We start from the raw sequence: 6,619 nt of genomic DNA on the forward strand, positions 1-6,619 counted from the left end.
ACACATATATACACAAGTGTACATGTAAAAGCGCTCCTTCGCCGTCCACAACGTGGCGTGTCTTTCATTTTTGCAGACTACCTTAAGTCTAAGTCGTTCTATTTAAGCGAGCGCATGGAATTAAGTAACAAGGCGCTGTCTTTCAGCGCCACATCCGCCTCCCTGGCTCTCGAGAATCGCTTTATATCTACACACACAACATACATGCATACATACGTGTTCTCTTATACGTTGCTAAGACTTTACGTAGTAGTGTTTGTATACTACTCGCGCACCCATTTGTACTTATACACGTGATATTCTTTCTTAGTGTTCGAATTTGTGTGTGTGTGTGTGTGTTTGTATGTAGAAAGGAATGCGCGTGCACCACGTGCTGCTGCTGCTACATACGTGCGAGAGTTGCGAGGACCATTATTTTCTCTCCTCCCCCTACCCCTCCCACTCCACACACCCCGTCCACGTGGCCTTCGATCCACCATTGTTTTTCCCGATAATATTATATTTTGATTTATCTTTTTCTCAAAAGTTCGAAGGACAGACAAAAAGTTCGGGTTCGTTAATTTTTGTATTGAAACAAAATTACGAAATCACCGGTAACGAATCGGGGTACAGTAAAAATGTGTTTTTCGTTGGTTCGACGTGGCATTGAAAATGAATATTTAATTGATTACTCGCAATCGGTTAACGTCAATGGGAATTGTGAGTTTAGAAAATTTGCGAGTCTAGGAGAATAAAATAAAGGAAGGTGTTATCGATGATGGATCTTAAGAATTGTTGTATCAATTCGACGTGAAATAATATCAATATGCTAATGAAAATTAATATTAATTGGCCGTTGCGTAAATTCCACCACGTCAGTCTTATATTTATGGATTGTGTCGAAAACAAGAGCCGCGTGGGCGGTGAGTTAATGGATCCTTGGCCTCGGGCCGGCTGCCATGGCAGAACACACATCTGTGCTCGAGATCTAGAGAAACGAGAATACGAAATACCGAAAAGCATCGCATTTTTATTTCTTTTTTCTTTTTTTTTTTGTTTCCTTTTCTTTTATTTTTTTCATATTTATTTTTTTTTACATATTCTCTTTTTACTGTTCTTTCCGTCAGTGTCCATCGGTTAAAATATTATCGGTATTATTTTTCTTTCAATCCGTCTCACACCCTTCGTTCTACTTTATCTTTTTTTTTGTCTTAATATTTTTATTTATCGAGTAACGAGTACAACGAAATGGATAGAGTGTAACTCCTGATAGATAGTTGTCTTATTATTTATAATTAATGGCAGAAAAAAGATAAAGAAAAAGAAGAAAAATATATAAAATGATTTACAATTAGTTAGGTACAAAACCGTGGACCGTTTGTATCGCTAAACATAAAGAGAGAAAGGAAAGAAAGAAAATAAAAGAAATATAGTAGAAGATCTCGGATTCGTTCAACCCCACTTAGAAACTTGAAATATGACTACGTGCGATACGTTTGAGGGTTAAAGAAAGAACGATCGATATTTGTCAGAAGTTAGAGAGAGAAAGGGATAAAGACAGATATAAATAAATAAAATAAAAAAAAAAAAAATAAATAAAGTAGAGAAAAAAAGCCAAGCCTTAAAGAATTAAACTAATAATTACGTTCTACGATTTCAAAAGTACGTTCGATCAAAGCTGTCATGTTATTCGCTATTCACTTTTACTTCAAGAAGTAGACTCTAATGACGATCGTTACGATGTTATGATCGTGAAAGAGAAGACAAAAAGATGAACCGAAAGAGATAAAAGAATTATTTCGAAGATCCAAATTTGCGATCTAAAAAAACTCTTCTAACGGTTCGAAACGCTGCAGGCGCACGAATTCTCTTCTTCTTATTCTTCTTCTTCTACTTCTTCTACTTCTTTTTCCATTTTTTGTTCTTTTTTTTTTTTCTTTATATTCAAAAATAAACGGAATAATAAATAATGATTTAACTTCGAACGTGAAACGTCGAATAACGTAACGCAACTTCGGCATCTAATTACTTTCAAAAAATTCCTCACAAATCCTTGAATCTTGCCTTTCTCCGAGAAAAAAAATCATACGAAAAAACTGTTTAAGCATTCCACCATCTATTTATTTTTCTACAAAATATCGTTTGAAAGTTCGATCATATTTTCAATCACGACTATATATATATATATATATATATATATATATATACATATATAGACACAATTTATAAATAGAAATAATTAATATTTATAATATTAAAATTATTGCGACCTATATTACCAATTAATGTCATAACACGTTTGTTACACTTTAAAAAAAAGAAAAAAGTAATCCAAAAAGTTTACCAAACGTGCTAATAAACGGGTACGCGAATATTCATTATTAATCGACGAGTATAAAAATAGATCTTCGAGGTAAACGTATCAATAATAATATGAATAATTCGTACGAGATAGTCGATCATTGGTGGTGGAAAATCCCCATTTAAACAGTCCCGTAAAAACTTGAAAAAAAAAAGAAATATTATAAACGTGAATAATCTGTAAGAAAAAAAAAAATTCCAATTAAATAAGAATATCGAAACCGGATACGATGATTGGCAGTATTATCCTGTTAATACTTCGGGAACAATCTTCAAAGTTACAAAATGAAAAAATTAAAAATAAAAGTACGATTTCGAAAAAAATATATTTAATTAAGGTTACAATGAGATGGTACTGTGTGTTCTTATTTAGACTCGACGTTATGTTAGGTATAATGTGTCTGATGGAAAGGGGATATCCTTTAGAAAAGCTGGAGTCTCTCAGCAAACAATCGATACCGAAGCAAACCTGGTCGATACTCGAGCACACACGGAGGTAGCTGCACGCGCCATGTGTATATACCAAGTAAGTTTAGTATACTTGCTTGTATATCTTACGTGTGTATAACCGCGTCCGGGTGCTTCTCTCACCGTATTTCTTTCTTTCTTTCTTTCTTTTCTCTTCTTTCTTTATTTCTTTCTCTCTTTCTTATTTTTTAACGAGCGTTAAATCGATTCCCACGGCAGCACGAATCGCACCTTATCAAGGAATTCCGAGTCGAGTCGTCTTCCAACGAGGAAACTGGAGACCCCTTATGCTCGCGAAAGCGTGGGACAGAACGAAACCTTTTTTTTTCTTACCTTTTATCGATCGGAATTGTAACGATTCTTTTTTTTTTAATTTTATTCTTTTCTTTATCACGACGATACACGTATATATCACTTATATTTCATTAAAAAAAAAGAAAAAGGAACGTTTTACTTTACGGATCGAATATTTTATTTATCGAGTAATTAAAACTGTTTTGCGTTCGTTTACTCGATCGTTGGAGAATATAAAAAAATAAGCATTTTTCGTTTAATGAACGTTGTATCGTTTTCTTATCAACAGGCATATAAGTCATATAAGTCAAGTCGTTCTTCTTTAATAGTTTAATTAATTTTATATTGTGAAATCAAATTTCTCACGTATAGATATTAAAATACAAAACTAAAAGTTCATTAACATAAAAAAAGAAAAAGAAAAAGAAAAAAAAAAACAAATGTCTTATATATAAGACAATATGCCTGAAGATTGCGTGTACTCATACGATAGTAATTTTATAAAAGTCTATAAGAAACAATGCAATTTAAATACACGGTGAACGGTTAGAACAATATAAGTACCGTGAACCATGATTGTATCCCTTCGCGAAATAAAACTAAGACTATAAATTCGTCTGTGTAAATCACGTGGGAGGGTAACGACAAGAGGAGTATTTTCTTATAGGGGAAGAAGAAGAAGAAGAAGAAGAAGAAGAAGAAGAAGAAGAAGAAGAAGGCAAGAAGTTCTGAGAGAGAAAAGAAAGGAAGGAAGAGAAAAAATAAAGAAAATATAGAAGGAAAGAAAGAAAGAAAGAAAGAAAGGAAGAAGGAAGGAAAGAAAAAGAAGAAATAAAAGAGAGATAGAGAGAGAGAGAGAAAGAGAGAGAGGAGAGTAGTATAAGGCTTGGTGGATGTTATTGGTGGCAGTTACACGTGTGTTTCTCCAAGGGAAGGCATGGGACACCGCGGGGACTAAGGGACAGGAAAGTACAAGTGTTTCAAGGAACGTGTAATTTATATTCGAGTCTCGTGACCGAGACCGACGGATTTTATGTGCCTTTCGGGAAACGACGTTACGAGGCAATTAATCTTGAAAATCGTGATTAGCACGCCGCCTCCAATTTTTTTTTTCCCATTTGTTTCTTTCTGCTTCTTCTCTATTCAACTCGAACGTGAAATTTCGCGGACAATTAAACTTTTCTCTTTCGCAATATACGAAATATATATATCTAATAGTAAAGATAATATATATATATCGAATTGAATTATATTGAAAATTTTAATATTTCCTAGATATACGTAATATTAATTTAATTAAAAATTATAGTAAATTAGTATACTATTACTTCACAAGAGAACTTATTAGATATTTAAATATTATATAATTTGACTAATATTAAATTAATATAATAATCAATTATTAATAACATAATAATCCATATACCATACTCATAATAAAATTATACCTAAGTACCACACGAAAATAAATCACCTTAAATACATATATTTATATACAAAAATATATGTCATCGCTCAATTAACTTAAAATAACATATAACATTTCAAAATAAATTGAATCTTAATATTAGCATATGAGATATTATAAAGCAAAACGTACAAAAATATGCTTACGCTTAAATAAATATCACCCGATCGCGGCGGTGATGCAATTTTTCTTGCGAAATCTAAACTTTCGAAATTAATCGCGTTGGAAACCACAAGTATATATCATCTCGATCATCGAATAGCGAACGATCGAAATGAAATCACGTATCGCGTATCGCACGAAAAAGCGATAAAACTTAAGGTGTTACACATGCAAATACCTACATACATACATCCAAACATACATCCAAACATATATGCATGCATGCATGCACATACATACATACAATACATACATAAATATATATATATATAAAAACGTGCATAGAGAAACGTGTGCATACATATAGGTAATATAGGTAGGAACGTAGTTCGACGAAAGAGAGTCGTATAATTTTGCTCGTTTTCCGTGCTCGCGCCTGTTGCCACGGTTGCTTCGTAACGGAATTACGTTAGACGTCGTTCCGGAGTCCTCTAAACAAACCGGTATCCCCGGCATACGGTGTGTAAGACGTCGGCGAACGACAATGCACCAACATCACAAATCACACCGGTAACAATAAAATACCAGTAGCTCACACCCACCGCGTGTCTCTTTTCAACCTACAACACCACCTTCTTTCCCTTCCTCCTCCAATCCTCACTCTCTCACTCTCTTTCTCTCCTTTCTGTCTCTTACGTGTACATAAACATTCACTTTACTCTTACTCTTTCATTCTCTTTCCCCCTTTCTCGAGAAATTCCTTCCCGTTTTTAAATTCCTGGAATCGACCGGAGGCGTCCATTCATGGATCGAGAGAGATGGTAAAATGAGAGAAAGAGAGAAAGAGAGAGAGAGAAAGGTGGACGCATACGGAATGTGTGAAGCAGCTAAGAAAAGTAAGAGAGAGAGAGAGAGAGAGAGGGAGGGAGATAGAAAGGTAGAGAGAAACAAGGATAATGTTAGAGCAAGCAGGAAGAAGAGAACAAAAATTACACACACATTCATACACACACACACACATACATGTACACACAAAGGGAAGAAAAATCTTTCGCTTTAAGGGGATTTAATTGAGAAGTCGAGGAAACAATGGTCGTCGTATCAGCCGATACCACTCGAACCGGACTCTCGTACGACTATACTACGATCGAGACTCTCGAGTTTACGTGAGAGAATTCGAAATCACCGCTTTCCCCTCGCACTCCATTTTTCTTCGAACGACGAACGTTCGATTCTATTATTCGCGTGCCTCTCTCTCTTTCTCTCTTTCTCTCTTGTACTCTCTCTTACTTCTTTTTTTTAATTCTAAACTTGTCGCTATCGGGTATACGATTTCTAAAAATAAATGGAAAATTCTGAAGAAATTGTTTGAGAAATGTATTTGTAAAATAAATGCAACCGGGGTGGTGGGGAAAAAGGGAGTAACATTGGTAGATCATCTCAATGAGTTAGAAAGAGGATGATGAGTGAGATAAAAGATACGATTCTCTCGAAGCGTGCTTGCTATTAAACGAGAGTCGAGTTGTATACGTCAGCGAGACGTCAACGACCTTTTATTGGCCGATACCGGCTCGGTACGGTCTCGCACACGTTAGCTCCTTCTTATCACTCTAATCCTTTATGTTATGTCGTCTATCTTATATTTTTCTTACAATTAGACGTTTGTTCTTGCATTACGCGTATAACCTTTTTCTTTTTTTATTCCCTTCCCTTATCGCATATTACATTTATAAATACATGTAACAAAATAAGAACGGTACGTACGTGTCTCTACGTACGATTAATTTATTCGAAAAATACAGATAAGGTTTTTTGTTGTCGTGATAAAAAAGAAGGATAAGGTGATGGGGTGATGGGGCGAATTTTTTAATGGAAATAAAATCAAACGTAAGTAAGCAAGTAAGTATACGAGATAATACGAAAATTGGGGGGGTGGGGGAGAATATA

The sequence above is a fragment of the Polistes fuscatus genome, unplaced genomic scaffold (genome assembly GCF_010416935.1).
Source record: "Polistes fuscatus isolate 324 unplaced genomic scaffold, CU_Pfus_HIC Scaffold11, whole genome shotgun sequence".
Classification (NCBI taxonomy): Eukaryota; Metazoa; Arthropoda; class Insecta; order Hymenoptera; family Vespidae; genus Polistes; species Polistes fuscatus.